Source organism: Python bivittatus, unplaced genomic scaffold (assembly GCF_059951505.1).
Source record: "Python bivittatus isolate LINGU-HERP-01145 unplaced genomic scaffold, Pbiv_v1 ctg000190_np1212, whole genome shotgun sequence".
In the NCBI taxonomy this organism is placed as follows: Eukaryota; Metazoa; Chordata; class Lepidosauria; order Squamata; family Pythonidae; genus Python; species Python bivittatus.
In genome coordinates this window covers 15,622,656-15,638,987 of record NW_028277042.1, presented here as the reverse complement: position 1 = coordinate 15,638,987, position 16,332 = coordinate 15,622,656, and the positions used below count along the sequence as shown (strand labels likewise).

General features: G+C 44.7%; 1 protein-coding gene across 3 annotated transcripts in view; it reads right to left on the bottom strand.

Annotated features, from left to right (window-relative positions):
* ADCY7 (adenylate cyclase 7) overlaps positions 1-13,278 on the bottom strand; it is a 64,728-nt gene extending 51,450 nt beyond the window's left edge. For 2 of the 3 annotated variants that reach the window (XM_088136119.1, XM_088136120.1), the window contains exon 1: positions 13,002-13,278. The gene's annotated coding sequence lies outside the window, so the exon portion shown is untranslated. The remainder of the gene's footprint in view (positions 1-13,001) is intronic. The other variant, XM_088136121.1, reaches the window with a different exon arrangement.
* Between the last annotated feature and the right edge of the window lie 3,054 nt (positions 13,279-16,332).

The following is a 16,332-nucleotide window of genomic DNA, read 5'->3' as shown; positions in this document are numbered from 1 at the left end:
TGACAGTATGATATCTCAGATGCAGGGAGCTTTGGATGAAACAGATTATCATCTACACCAGGGGCTACTTAAACCCTTGTGTTCAGTTCCCAAAACTGTTTAACCATTGTTTGCTGAATAAGTTACAACTGGCTGAGTTCACATGCCATACTAAGCTATAACTGATGCTTGACAAACCACCACAGCTGGCTGGGGAATCCTAGGAGGTGAAGTCCACACATCTGAAAGTTGCCAAGTTTGAAAAACACTAATCTAGGCCAATCTTCTCCAATGCACAGGAAGCTCAGTTAAACCATCTTTGAGAGGTGGCTATCATGCTACAAACCCAAATCAAACAAACTCTACTATCACTTAGCAGGGTAGACAACCCAGTTGAGAGTACATACCCAAGAGAACTGCTTTTGAGTCTAAGAATATTGGAGCTCTTTGGGGGGTGGAGTTGCATGTGGGCTTATGGTTGTTCTGAAAGTAGTTGATTTTGGTTTTAGCTGGACTAAGTTAAGTCCAAAGGTTCCTTTGGATTTGATGGAATGTCTAACAGAGTCTGGGAAAGCAGAGAAGGAAGAAGGCCACTACAATGAGACACCTCAGCGCTGGGGGAGGCAGACACATGAAAAAGAGACTCAGAAAGACTCCACCTTAATTATGCTAGGTATACATTGAGTAGGATAATTGCTTTGACTGGCCTTCTGTTAGATTAACCCACTAGCAATAAAGCTCCTTCCAGAAATCAAAGGGTTTGTTTCCAAGTTTGCCAATGTCATAGGAGGATGTTCTGTTGTGAGAAGGAACATCTGGATCCAACCTCTTGCCTTGTGTGGTGAAGGGAAAACACCAGCCTTCTGGTGAGTAAATCCCAGTTCCTGACTGTAAGTGCCTGCAGACTCAGTGCCTGCCAAGCATAAAGGCTGCTTTGAAGAAAGCGCAGGTGTTGGAGAAGAAGGTTGGGGGAGATGGCAGATGTCAACTCACTTTCATGGGGTAGGGAGGCACCAGCCATACTTGTTTCTTGATTGCTCTGATCACTTCATCTCCTGTCTGGAGTAAGCCACATGATGGAGGAAAATTCTAAAAGAACTACTAAGTAATTTTCTGCTAAGATCCCAGCTTATGCTCCTGTCTCTAGGCGATGTTCTTGTTCCCCAAAATGTACAGCAGGGGGTAACACCTGGAGGAATTGCTCAAGGACTACCTCATCCAAGGTATCATCAAAACCTTGCAAATAAATCCCAAGAAGGCAAAGAGAGAGAAACTAACCAACCAGAAAACTCTTTGGGCTTATCTGTTTCCCTATCATTCTAGCTTCTTTCACAAGGAGGTTCTGCAATAGTCATCCTCCGCTGATCTCAATAGTCATCCTTGGCTGATCTCAAAGGGTGTGATATGGCTAGGATTTGGATGGGAAATTTCACAGGCTAGGCTGGGAAGTTAAAAAAAAAAAAAAAGTATTGGAAGAAAGCAATGCTGGGAGTTGAAGTCCACCCATCTTCAAGTTGCCGAAGTTGAGAAACACTGGTATAGACCCAGGCTGTTTCCAGAAAAACTACCCAGACGCATCCATGACGTCAACAAGGGTTGAGTTTGACTCAAGTCTTTACCCTGAGTGCAACAGAAGGAAATGCAACAGCCTGGGGTCAGGATCGAATTGTGCATGCGGGGCCTTGAATAGACGCCAAGGGCTCACACGTACCATTTGCCCTTGAAAGGCCATATTTAACAATAATTTGAACACACAGAACTGTAGCTCTTCAGCGAGGTCAAACCTTGCCAGAGGTAGTCTAATTATTTGAACAGCATCTCATGCTGCTTAGTAACTTATTTTCCTTGGCTTGCCTTTGGCAGATTATGCTAATTAATCCGTGGACAAAACAATTATCCTTAAGACTATTGAAGTGGGAAGAAAGGGGGAAAAAATCTTAACAGAGGACACATTAGAGGAAGGGTTGGCTGGAATGCTGTTTTAAATAGATTATTTAAATAGATTATTTTCCAAAAAAAGGGCACAAAACTAAAATCTGTCTTATTCTTTTCCACACTCAGAGGATTCTTGTATTTTTACCTATATGACAACTGGGAGAAGTAGGTTTAAATCAGTGTTTCTCAACCTTGGCCGCTAGAAGATGGGTAGACCTGGTTTCCCACTTCCTTCTTTGAGGTTCTCTTTTCAACTTCCAAGTCTAAACTAGTTTTGGGATTTACTGATGACCTGCCATCCAAATGCTAACCACTTCCAGCCTTGCTTAGCTTTCTAGATCAGTTAAGTTTAGTTGGGCACTACTGTTGAAATATTTTAAAAAGGCAAAAACGTTACCTGTTCTACTTTCTGCATTTCACCAAGGCCTCTTCCAAAATGGAAACATAGAGGACCAGTAAGATGATAAAGTTATGGGTAATAAAGATACAGGTGGAGGAAGAAGAAAAAATACAAGCATAGATTAGCTTCTGCTAATCAAACCAACCATCAAATACATAATTTGGAGCCACCTGCATTCTATCAAACTTGTTTTGGGTAGCAGAAAGACATGTTTTGCAACAGAAAGTTTCAGTTCTGATATCTTGGCCCCCTCCCAAGGATCTGTGTCTTTTAAGAACAATTCTGTTCCAGAAGCAGGTTCTCACTCACTCGGTTAATAATGCCAGAGTCCACAGTAGCAATGCCAGATACTGACAAATGGATGTTGATTCTGTGATAAGGTAGGAAATTAAGAATCAGCTTTCCACGGAAAAGGCATACAGGGCAAGGAAACTCCCAGGGCCAATTTAACACCCAAGGCGTGATTTCCTCTGATTTAAGAGACCTCGACATTAAAATAAATAAAGTCAAACCCACACAGAAGCTTCCTAGAACTTCTTCCTACCTTGCTAAAAAGTACTTCTGCACAAAACCAGGATTGTTGCCTTGCAGAGAGGGCCCATCCACAGGGCAGCATCTGTACCAAACACAGCTTATGGGACAAAAACTGCCAGGCTGTTGCAGGAAACCAAACGCCAACAGCTAGGGCTGAGCAGATCTTCAAAGGCACACTTTGCTTTGATGAAAGCCTGGGGGAAGCATCTCCTGAAAGCTGCAAAGCAATACAGCCCCTTTGCTTTCCTTGCTCCTAAAAGCAAACCCACTGTATCATTCTGTTGCCACCACTTCTTCTGGCAATTCTGAGTGGCTGGAAGGCAGATTTTCATGGGTGCTGGGCTTTCAGAACTGCAAAAGAGGCTTGAAGCACAGACGAAATGCTTTGTAGGGGCTCTCAGAGGTATCTACAATCCACCTTCCTTTAAGCTTTCAGAGCAGAAATACAGATGTTACATTACATCAGGCCCCCACGCACAGGGTTTTACCTGAGTCTTGGAAGGAGAGTGGGTTTCTCAATTTTTACACACTGTACATCCTACGTGATGTTTCCAGTTGCACTGACCACCAGGAGGCACCGTGTTATGACTTCCATCCTTCGGGGGGATTGTCAGATGCAGATAGCCAGATGTTATTCTATGGGGTTCAAACCCGCTGCCAGGAAAACGACATCCACCCATCGCTCTAGGAAACTCTGCTGGTAATTTTCAGCAGCAATTGAGAGGGGGGTATCTGGCCTGGGGCTTCACATTTTTCATGCCTGTTAGTGAATCTTTCCTTGGGGAAATAAGAAATATCAATGGTGCTGAGATATTTTTAAAAGAGAGGTAAAAGGAAATGACAATGGGAGTTTGTATTTAGTTAGTTAGTTAGTTAGTTAGTTATTTGGTGTATTAGCTGCCCACCCCAATGGACTCAATACCATCTCTATATTTTCACTCACTCCTTCCCTGCTCCCCATAATTATTGAAGACCCATGGAGTATGAAGCATCCCCAAGGTCGTCTCCTCCTACTTTTCAGGGGAAAATCTTGAGTTCCCAAAAGAAAAATGGATTATACATGCAATAAATAAATAGCAATACACAGATCCAGACCAGGTCCTGATATAATACTTTTGCTAAGTTTCTATTAAGGCCCCTCCTTAAAACTAAGAGTATCTGCTATTTTATCTGTGGGTGAACACAGAGAAAAGTCATGCCAAGAAGAGAAACTAAACAGCTGCAGTTCTTGGCACAGCCCATCTACAGATTTTTCTTATCATTGGTCTAGGTCCAATGTGTTTCTACTCTACTTGACGAAACATTCAGAGTAGGTAGCATTTGCAGAAGGAAGTCCCATCTACTTCCTCCAGAATTTAATGTCCGGGGAGAAGTAGCAGACGTTGCTGCAGATGCAACCACTCACATTTATTGAACTCATTCTTTAAAACCAAGAATAACAATATTCTTAACCAGCTGCAGTATCCAAGACAGCTGCCGCACTTGGGGGGAAAAAGAAATGAATGGTTTTAGGATTTATTGCTCTCAAGGCAGTGAACATTTGTACAGTGCAGTGTCGGATATAAATGTAAGAATTTCATCACCGAATTTCTATTGCACCTTGTTGTGAATTAGTCTACAGGGGTAAATGCCTTTACACAATTGGGAATGTGGATATGCAACCAAGGGAAGATATTTAGAGCTGGTTTGGCTCCTTAGGGGCTTCTGACTCAGCAGGCCGTGGGCGGAGAACAACTTTATAAGCTCTTCCACATGAGGAACATTCAGGTAACCAGGTGGCTCATAGAAAGAAAGCAGAGGTGGTACAACCTCTATTTGAAGATGGCAGTTTGGATAACAGAAAATGATGACCAAAGCCAGTTCTAAACTCTACTAGACCATTGCTTTGCGCAGATCTCATGTGGAGACTGCAAGCTGTATGACGGTCATGGAATCTTTATTCTCCTTTCTTTACCTTTCTTTTCCCTCTTTCCCTCCCTCCCTCTCTCTCTCCCTCTGTTCTCCTTCCTTCCTTCCTGCCTTGGAAGTCAATGTGGTTTACAAACCAGGCTTTGTGTGTGACCCAAGCCAATTCTGACTTATCCAATTAACCAGTTATACAGCCCTTGGCACTGTACAAGATGAGATCCCTACGAACATGAGTAGGGATTTTAAGAAACCGCTGCCTTAGAAGAGATGAAAGGGTCACCGTTAACATTTTTGCAAAACTGGCTCTGACAGGATATTATCCAACAACACGCCATCAGGCCATACCACATCTCCATTCCAATAGTTTTTGAAACTATTCCCACTGCAGTTGGATCAACGCCTAGCTTCCATGCAGCCAGGGCATCTGTGTTACAGCTGGTAAGAGTTACTACCTTCAATTGATTGATTTTTTCCCTTCCTTCCCAAGTCATATCTTCCCTCTTTCAGACCGTGACTGTAGGTTATTTAAAATAATAAGATTTTTTTTCCCCATTAGCCAGAAAACAGTACAGAAAGGGGAGCTAGAAGGAAGATGGTCAAAAACTATCAAAAATAGAACCATAAATAACAGGAATAAATTTCAGCTACTGAGATTCCATTTAAATATAAGAAAAACTTCTTGACTATAAGATCAACAGTGGAACAGTCTACCGATGGAGGAAATGGATTCTCCATCTCTGGAGGTTTTTAAGAAGAGGCTGGATTAAATCAAGGGTGATTTAATTGGTTTTCTTGAACATTGTGGAGGGTTGGATGAGATAATCCTTGTGATCCCTTCCAACTTTAACACTGTAGGATTCTAAGTCAGAGAGAAATTCCCCCTCTCCCTCATCAAAAAGTTATTTTTAAAAATCATTTTTATAAGTGAATAAATGCATGCTGTCTGTAATTGCCAAAGATTAAAATCAGCTTATAAAATAGTTTGCCTAACTCAGGTGGTAAGATAGGATTAAGTCTCTGTTTCCAAGCAAATATTTGTGGCTAGTTGGACAAACTAGTTTAGCTGTAAAATGCCATTAGGTTTCATTTAATCTTCTCAGCTGCTTTGGCAAGGGAATTGTGGGACTTGGGCAGCATTTTATTTTATTTTTCTTCTTCTCCCTCAACCTCAAAAACACATATAAAGTGTTTGTTTTCATCCATCACACATAACATTAGCAAACCCAAACTCAGACTGCAGGGTCAGAGTACATAAACCTATCCAAATGGTTGACTCATCTTCCTCAAGATTCCTTGGCTACCAACACATCCATGGCCTTTCATGGACTTGGGAAGAACAGGCACTACCCATCATCCACTACCTGCACCAACATGCTCTCCACCAGGAAAAGATTTAAACCCCATTGCTTGAAAATGAGAGCTAGTTTGGTCTAGTGCAACAGTTTTCAACCTTGGCCACTTGAAGATGTGTGGACCTCATCTTCAAGTGGCCAAGGTTGAGAAATACTGATCTAGTGGCTAAGGAACCAGGCTAGAAACCAGGAGACCGTGAGTTCTAGTCCCACCTTAGGCATGAAAGCCAGCTTGGTGACTTTGGGCCAGTCCCTCTCTCTCAGCCCAACTCACCTCACAGGGCAGTTGTGGTGGGGAAAATAGGAGGAGGAAAGAGTATTAGTATGTTCACCGCCTTGAGTTATTTATAAAAATAATAAAGGGATTTTAAAAAATCTAAAAAACCCTTGTGCATTTTTCTTTCAAATACAGTATCCACCCATTAAATTTGGGCTCTATTCCTGTGTATATACTTCTGAGTAAGCCCCACTGAATTCCAAAGGAGTCACTAGTATTTCAGTGCCAGCTGAAATGAAAGATAAAAGCAAACCAGCTGGAGTCATTTATTTCGGCTTTCAATGGGCTTTTGAGAAATTCCGCACCATTAGCTGCTAGAGAAACCAAGGAATCAGCGAATGAGGTAAAAGCATTGTGAAAAAGAGTGAGAGAAAAAGAGGATTAAGCTGGGAACTCAGAAACAACAGCAAACGTTACCGTCACTGGTCTAAAGTTTCAAGATTTCCTATCGGAACCAAAGCAGATTAAAATGTCTGCGAGAGAGAGAGAGAGAGGAAGGAAGGAAGGAAGGAAGGGAGGGAGGGAGAAAAAAGAGAAAGAAAAGAAAAGAAAAGAAAAGAAAGAAAAAGAAAGAAAGAAAGAAAGAAAGAAAGAAAGAAAGAAAGAAAGAGAAAGAAAGGAAGAAAGGAAGAAAGAAAGAAAGAAAGAAAGAAAGAAAGTTCAGCTTGCGATTCTTGATGTAAAACCAACACATTATCATAAGTGTAGATTAGTGCAGATTTGGGATGGGAGCGCATAACATACTTGCCCTTGGTTGGAATAACCATGATTTATTTAGTTACCCCAGTTTGCTTGGTTCATGCTACTCCCTGACTCCTAAACTGATTCCCCAAGCAGATCCACTCAATGCACTGGGTTCAAACATGGTCAACATGTTGCGCTTCAGTGTGTTTTTGGAATGCATCACTTGGGTATAATAACCCCAACTGAGGGGCGTAATCTCCTCTGCCTTTTTCCCAAGAGGCTAAATTCTTTTCTTCATTGAGGAAAATAAATGGGAATTAAGGAAAAACTGTAGCAGTTCAACTTCAAGGCAACTCGCTTTCAGTTGGCCCTGGAATGCATTCAGCTTCCAGAAGATGTCATCGTCCAGGCCGGATGCAAAATGAAAGAGTAAACCAGTCTCCTTTGAGTTAAGCTGAGCTCTTAGTGATTTTTCCAGCCAACGGCCCTGGATTTCCTGAGAATTTCCCAGCTCTGCTTAGCTTTGGGGCTCAGACTAGCTAATTTATCACCAGCCATTTCTGTTCCAGCAACAGAAATGTTCATTGTATCATCAGTAGGAAAAAAGATGGAGGCCAAAGTGTCTAACAGATGAGAGCGAGAAGTTGATTCAGAAGGGAGACCTTATTCCAGTTTAAAGAGCCCATATTTTTTTTTCTGGTTGTTCAATTCAGAGCTTCTTTCCCAACCTGGTTCACAGCTATGGTAAACTGTAACGTGCTTGATTTTGGAACAGCACGGATTATCCTCTATTGTGGTTTATAACCCATAGCTTATAGTACAGTCTGCTTAATCACCACCCAACATCATCTCTGAATTCATGAGAACATCTGGAGATGATGTTCAACAAATGAGGTGATGCCACCAAAAAGATCCTTCTGGTGACTGGGCGCTTTATTACAGGGCATGTGGATACCTGAAGAACCGACTGCCGTAGTCATACAGTGTATAAAACCATAATGGGTTTGTAGCTTATGCAGTGAATCAGCACCGTGGTTTCTGAATCATGGTTTAGGATTTACAGTTATTGCAAACCTATGTATCGAATAGGTTTACCCATCACACAATGCTATGGTTCACCTCACCAAGCTTATTGCAGAAACCCCATTAGCTGGATTTTTATAACATGGTCAACTGTAAACCATGATTTACAAGCAACAATGGCCCTAACAAAACCCTAGGGCACGAAGAAGCAAGCCACATTTTGGCTTAATATCCTGTACAGATCAGGCCACAGTCGCTGATTCAATGCTATATTTAGTTGCTCACTTGACTCAGTAATCTGACTAAAAGCCACCTTCTCAGAACAGAAATAGCTTTACGATATGAACCAAAATGGGGAAAATATGTCTCATCATATTTCAGGGCTGATTTATATCCTACTGTTTTAAAAAAAATAGTTCTGGAATTTATCCCACAAATATGTGGCATACCACGTTAATGTAAAATCTCTTTATTTTCCATCCTACTCTGATTAGGGTCCTGCCATGGTGACATCACAGTCCAACTCTTTATTTTTTTAATACATATGAAACACTTTTCAGAAGTGATTACTTAAAGACACATCTTGCTGCGGTTTTCACAGAAGATTTTCTGATCATCTCAAGGACTCTGCCGCAGTTCTGAAACATGGGGGAAACTTACAGACTGAAGACAATGCACTGAAAAACAGAAAGAACGGGATGGTCTAGTTATCAAAAGGTGACAGATTCTAATGGAAAATGTAAGAAATAACTCCATGGTGGAATGATAAAGCTGCTGCCGCCGCTGTCCAGTCAGAAGAGAGGGACCAGAAGGGGTTATAATTTTTATCTCCCAATTATCATTTAACCTCAGATCTGTGCAGATGGTACAAGCAATTTCTAAACATTCACTCACTCACCTAATGATATTCACATACCAATAGCGATGGAAGAGATGGCAGAGGGGATAGCCAAGCAGAAGTCCTGGGCACACACACAGTTTGCCTATTATTTATTGAATAAACCATAAACTGGATGGATTTGCACAACATATTAAGCTATTAATCATGCTTTGTATGGCTCTGGCTTAGCACGAGGTATGCACCTACAGGTAGTCCTCAACTTACAGCCATTCATTTAACAACTGTTCAAAGTTACGACAGTGCTGAAAAAAATGACTTACAACCGGTCCTCATGCTTATGACTGTCTCAGCATCCCCGCGGTCACGTGATCAAAATTCAGGCACTTGGCAACTGGCATGTATTTACGACGGTTGCAGTGTCCCAGGTCACGTGATTGCCATTTGCAGCATTCCCAGGGGCTTCCAATAAGCAAAGTCAATGGGGGAAGCCAGATTCGCTTAACGACTGCAGGGATTCGCTTAACAACCGTGGTAAAAAAAAGGTGGTAAAATTGGGTGCAAGTCATTTAATGACCGCATCACTTAGCCACAGAAGTTCCAGTCCCAGTTGTGGTCATAAGTCGAGGACTGCCTGTATCAATAAATGAACTGCCACATGTCATTTAACTCAGACCTAAAGGGATGGAGTTACAACAGCTATGGTAGGAGAAATATGGCGCTTCTTGCAGATTACTGGAAGAAAGGAAAGCATTTTGGATCAGACTCATTCTGGCTCCCCAAAGCAAGCCCTTAATTTGTTTAGTACCCTGGTCATCTCTAGTTATTCTACATCTCCGTGCTATTAAGAGCTCCACCAACACCTTAAACTCGCACCGTCTGCACCACATTTTGTTTTCAGTCACAAACCACTGAACCAAGATTGGCTAAGATGAGGTCAATTCTTGCATTTGGAAACAGGCCCTGGCAAGTATGACATTTTCTCCACACTGTTTGCTCTGTTATTTGTCAATCCTCACACACAGTGGGAATAACTCACCATCCGTCCAACATAAAAAGGCAGCATTTCACACCCTAAGAATTCTTACAGAAAGAGAGCCAACCATTAAAGGATTGAAATAATTTGTTTCCTTACAAATCCTAATCTTGCAGGCTAGGGGGGACACAAAGCCACATGAAAGTCATGTCAGGCAGAAAGCTGAAATTGCAACGTCTGAGAGGCCACGTCCCATTCTGGACTTATGTACGAAAACCTGCGGAGCGCAACCTTCCTTGTGTGATTTGATCAGTGCTGACACTCAGCATGTAGATATTCAGAACAGGGAAGTGGATATGCAGAAAGACCTGCGGTGACATGAAAATAATGAAGAGAAGAGCAAGATGTTGTAATCTGGAAAAACAGTGCTCCAAAGTGTACACATAAATGTCGTCCAAAACAAAGCACATGCTTTTTCTTTAGACGCACTTTTCAAATTACAAATATATTCAAATCTGCTAACAGTATCCCCAACTAAAATTCATTTTACCGGGAAGCAAGTTTTATGAGACAGCCCTACTGTTGAAGATGTCTCCTTCCTGCAAACAGAATTATGCTTCCAACAATAAATATTCCCTCCAAAATGAAAAGATGGAAATTTATGTCCTCATAAGCAGCCGTTCCATGAAAAGCAATTCTTACCCGGAACAAAAACTTGCTGGGTTCCATTTGCCAACTCCCTGCCTCTCTGTAACAAAAACATTTCTGAAAAGTACATTTTCCCTTCTGTTGTTTTGAGATGTGCTACGTACGCACAGGCTTACAAAATGCAGAAGCTGCTCTGCCAAAAGGAAACGATCTTAAAAAGGGAAATGAACAGGGCGACACCGAGCAGATCATAGTACAGATTGGTTAACAGATGCAGCATGCTAAAATATTTGCTCCCTTGCACTCCAAGAGAAATGCATGTGAGCAGTGAGCAAGAGTGAGCGAGAAGATGCCTGAATTCTGCACGGTGCAATATGCTTTTCAATTGCTAATGAGAGTTCCCCCTTTTGCAAATGTACAAAGACGCCATGGTGCAGAGGGCTGGTTCCCAGGCGTGCATTGGAAATGGTAACGGGGTTGCTCTTCTGTTAACACCTCTCGCATTTTCAAAGCCTTGCTACACAATATCGGAGCGGATTTGGGGTATTTAGAAACATGAGAAACGGGCTGTGTTCATGCAACAGCTAATTCGGGGTGAACTCAACCATGGCTTACTGAGTTAACCCAACTTCCCAAGTTCATACGGTACTATGAATCATAAACGAACCACAGTCTAGGGAAGTACAACACACTAAGCCGCAGATGCGCTAATCACGTTAGCCTGTATACAATGGAGTAAAATTGCACACCTTTTGTCCTCATAACGTTTTTATGAGATCGCTGAGCCAAGACAGATTAAGCCATAACTTGGTTTAATTTGGGTTTAGCGTGCCACGTAAGACACCACACCAAGGTGAGCAACCTCATTTAATATAGTGAATGTTCCACGTTACGGTTGTGAAACACACATCAGCACAAAGAAGCCACTACCGTTCAAATGGCTAGAACAGTTGTGTCTTCTGCAAGGCTGATATACTACCCTGAAAACCATCCCCAGACATCTGTGCACGTGCACACAAATGACAGTTCCTCTTGGACTCCCAGTGAAGATAAGTGCTTACGCACACATGTGTGGGCAGAGAAAACCAGGAACAACTTTTGAATCAGACGTAAGCCTTGCAAGAGACACGTCCGCCTTAACCACCCAAAGAAAGATGTTTCGTCCATGCCAACCTGGACTGCAAAGCACCTCTCCTGAACGTTTTGCACAGCCCTATCCTGTATTAATTTGGTGACGCTTAACTTGGCTTGTTTGTATTCTGCAGCATGCATTGGCCCACGGTTACACACATGAAAGCTTATTTGGGTGTGATTTAGAGTGGTACGTGACCCCAGTGAACTATGGTTAATTTATCAAACCCTGGTTAAACAAATTATGCTTTAGCACAGCCATCTACTAAAATGGAATGTAATTCCAGGATTCAGAGTAGGCTTTTCACGCGCTCAAGCCAGGATTATCTCTTATCACCTTTCCAAAGTGACCAGGAGGTGCCTAGAAGGGAACCAGGAATACTCTGGCGCTCCACCCCGCCACCAGCCTGCCCAGGCTGCTGCCCTATTGGTCTTCAACCCCCCTAACCCCTCAGAGGGTTTGATGTCCACTCCAGGGACAGTCCTTCTTAAGCTACGATTTCTGGCCCTTCAAGGAACAGAAGGAAGGCGGAGCGGTTCTCCGAAGGGAAAGACCACCCTCGCGTTATCAGCCCTGTCAGGATGCCAGCCCTGCTCCTGGAGCCGAATTCTGGAACGGGGCCTTCTGACCTCAGCCCGCTTCCCGGGATTCAGCGGTGTCGAAAGCCAGGGCACCGCCGTCTGAGTTGAAACAACACACTTTTGTTTGCTTTAAGATTGGCATCGGCGAGAACTGCTTTGTTTGGGCAGGTACCCAAAGCGCGTCCCCAGACACGAAATCTGCCCGAAGAAAGGCGCCCGACCAAGGCACGACTTTCCCTTCCGTCCAAATCCGCCCGGCACCGCGGGGATCTCCCTGTCTTCAGCAAGCGCATCTCTTCCCAAGCTCGGTCGGTCGACGGGCTGCCCCGGACCCTCGATCGCTGCCCCCAGCTCAGCCCCCGCCGGACCGCCCGGCTGGGCAGGGGGCAGCGGCAGTTCCGGGCTGGGCAGGGCCGCCCCCTCCCCAGGGGACCGGGGCCCTCGCCCCAGCGCAGCCGGCAGGGCCACGTCTGGAAAGCCTCAAGTGCGGGAAGGAGGCGTGGCGAGTCCGGACCCGCGCTTTGCGCCTGTCCTGCCCCCGGGCACCGCAGCACGGAGCCCCCCCCAAAGCCGCCCCCCGCAAGCGGAGGGGACGCCGAAGCGGGGCGGGGAGGCGGGGGGCGCAGGGCGGGCGGACCCAGCCCGCCTCTCTCTCCGTGCCCGGGAGCGGCAGGGCTTGCCAGGCGCCCGGCGCCGTGCCCACCGCGCCCCGACCCGGCAGCCCAAAGCCTCACCTTGGCCGCCGCCGGTCCGGGGAGAGCAGCTGCGGGCGCTGCTCCTGCTCCTGCTCCTGCTCCTGCTCTGTCCCTCGGCTCGAGAGAAAGAGAAGCCCCGCCGCAGAGTGAGTCAAAGGCGGAAAGGCGCTGCCGCCCCGGCCGGGCGCGCCGGCCCTGCCCTCTAGCGGCGCGGACTCTCCGAGGGGAGCGCTGCGCTCCGCGCAAATCCTACCCAGGCGCAGCCGCCGGCTGGAGCGAGCGCTGCGCCCGCCAGCTGCCGGACAGGTGCGGCGGGGGCGGGGCCTCGGGAAGCTCCGCCTCCGCCCCCCCGTCTCCCCCCACCCGCCCCCCACGCGGGAAAGGCGCTTTCGGCGCCCCTCGCCCGGGGCGCGCGGCGTTCGGTCGCCCCGCAGTTGGGCTGCGCGGAGCGCGGAGCGCGGCGTCGGTTCCTTGCGCCGAAAACGCGCCCCCGTGTCCTCTCTTCGTTTTGGTCTTGTTCAGGCGCTCGGCGTTTGCCGTCCTGTCAGTACGAATTTGCCCGTTTTATTTTATTCACGTTAGCCTCACCGCTGAACTGCGTTTGCTCTCGCTGACCTTGCGTAAAAATAATAACTGATCAGCTGGATAGGCCGGGGAGGGACCAGTTAGATGCAAACTAGGATTGTTAGCGTGAGGTTAATCGGTTACAAAATACCTTTTGAAAGTGCCTTTGATGAATTGGGTGCAGGAGGAAGTCGATTATCTTATTGTTTTTACTCAGGATTTCTCTGCTGCTCCGCTCTCAGTGGCTCAGAAGACATCCGGTGATATGCAATTAGGAAGAAAAGGATGGCTCTTTTTCAGAGGATCTTCATCCCTGTGCGGAGTGGACAAAGTGTTGTCTGAGAGCATCTCTTTTGGGGGGGGGGGGATCACATCACCTGGTCAAGTAAACACCAATCTCAACATGAATCCCCGTGTTTCTTTAACGAGAGAGGGAGCTCCTTTATCGGGCCTGCTAACTCTATAAACATCATTTATTCTTGGCGATATCCTTTCATTTCCTCTGCAAATGCATTAAATTAGAAATGCCTGGCTACTGTCTCTTTGATTCTCCGACTAGCCCAGTTCCCTCTGTGTTTATTCAACAAAGACTCTTATTTGCTGACCTTTACTACCTGACCGGGTCCTGTTTCTGCAGCAGGTGCCAGTTCTCATGTCCCCTGCAGAATGGCCCATCTTCCATGTCCCTTTCATTAAGGCTGGCCGTTTCCTCGAGAGAGAACATCGGTCAGGGAGGGGTGCTGGATTTCCCTGTCTTCTCCCACGTTCAGCGTAGGAGAGGGGGATGAAGTTGGGGCTTGTCAGAAAGGATTCACCCTCCGCATTTGATTTAGCCACAACTGGGTTTACCTACAACCCAGGGCCATAAATTACAAGTGACAAGTCATCATGGCTAGGTTGACCACAGCACACACAGTCAGGGCTCCTCTGGTGCTCACCCCTTAAAGTGAGAAATGAATTTGTGTGACCCCCCCATGCATAGAAGAATTAATTTCAGTTAGGGTTGGGCAAGAAAGAAATACATCACTTTTCATAATTAATTTTTGATCCATAGATAGTGACCCTATGTCCTTTATTAATAAATGGTTGTACACAGCCACCCAGAGTCACTTCCTGTGAGATGGGCAGCCATATAAATTTACTAAATGAAAATAAATAAAGGACAGTCCTTTATTTCAGAAAGCTGTCCTTTAGATTTATTTAATTTAATTCTTTCTTTTCTTGGTTTGCTCTTGAATTTTCCTTCGTAAAGCAAAGTGATAAACAATTTTTTTTTTAATCCTTAGGAACCTCTTTCAGATTTGCTCCTTTTTCAGGTTGGTCCTTTTATTTTTTTTCCAAGAAAATAGGGTCCCAGCATCTGTTATAGATCACTGGGTTTCTTGAGTTTTGCAGTACTGGAACTGGAGCTTGGAGAATCAATTCAAGGAGCAAAACGCTGGGTATTGCTGCCACTTTGTGCAAGACTGACCTTTTTTTTTAAAGTGATTTCCACAAGTTTTGGGGTCCCAACCATCTGGGAAACCCAACATTAAGATAAATCAGCTACATGATGTGTAAATCTGACTATTACATAAAGATGTACTGGAAGGGGGGGGGGAGAGTGGCGAGGAATGCATTTTAAATCAGCAGCATGTTAATTTTATTTACCTGCATCACTAAATCTATTGCAATTGGTCCCCATCTGATGTCTTCCAGAGGGGTGGAACTACAACTCCCAGAATTCCTAGCAAACACGTCCATTACAAATCTACAAGAACAGGATGATTTAAGTGCAAAGTAGGGGTTGTTGATTCAGAAGAAACAAATGAAGGCTCCTTTCCGCCTGATCACATGAAATGAGAAAGAAATGGCAGAATGTCTAGGAGCCTGGGGTTCACCCGATTGGTTAATGCGTAAAATGGATTGGCTTGAGCTTCAATAAGAAGCAAAACCCTTTTTCACTGAAATAAATCATGCTTTCAGTTTTACTAAACTGCGCACACTTCACATGAAGTGGTTAGTTGCTACAAAGCCATATCTTTATGAGATAATGGGTCTGCCGTGGTTACCATGGGTAACAGTGCTGTGCAACCTTGGTATATTATTCTTAAATAAGTTGTCCTGAACATGGCCTATGTATTGCACTCTACGAGCATGTTACCAATGTATGGTTGATGCTCAACTCTTTTAGAGCAGTGTTTTTCAACCTTGAGAACTTTAAGACGTGTGGACTTCCACTCCCAGAATTCCCCAGCCAGCCACTCTATAAACATCATTTATTCTTGGCGATATCCTTTCATTTCCTCTGCAAATGCATTAAATTCCCCATGCTGGCTGGGGAATTCTGGGAGTGGAAGTCCACACGTCTTAAAGTTCTCAAGGTTGAGAAACACTGCTCTAAAAGAGTCCAGTTTGAATACTGATTGCAGAAGAAGAGGGGGGCAGTGGAAATTACAGTGAAAGTAACAGTGAAAGTATCAGTGAGTCTCCTGTTCTTATTATTCTGCGCAAATGGGGCATTCTGTGTAATGCCGGACTGGCTGCCAGATTTTTTTCAGAAAAATACATTTCTGGTGAACGGAAATCTAATTTGAAAGCAGAAATTTGCTCTAGTTCATGATCATAGTGGACCAGCACCGTCTGGTGGTCCGCCAAGAACACTGCATGCCTTTTAGTAAATCCAGTTCCACAGATTTCTCTTCAGGGTGCTTTAAAAATACAGTTTGATTCTGTTGCTCTCTTGCAAGGTGGATTTCTCTCCAAAAAGGGAAAGAAAACCTCCAGGCACCTGGCTCTATGCTATCAGGAGATCGCGGTGGTGTTG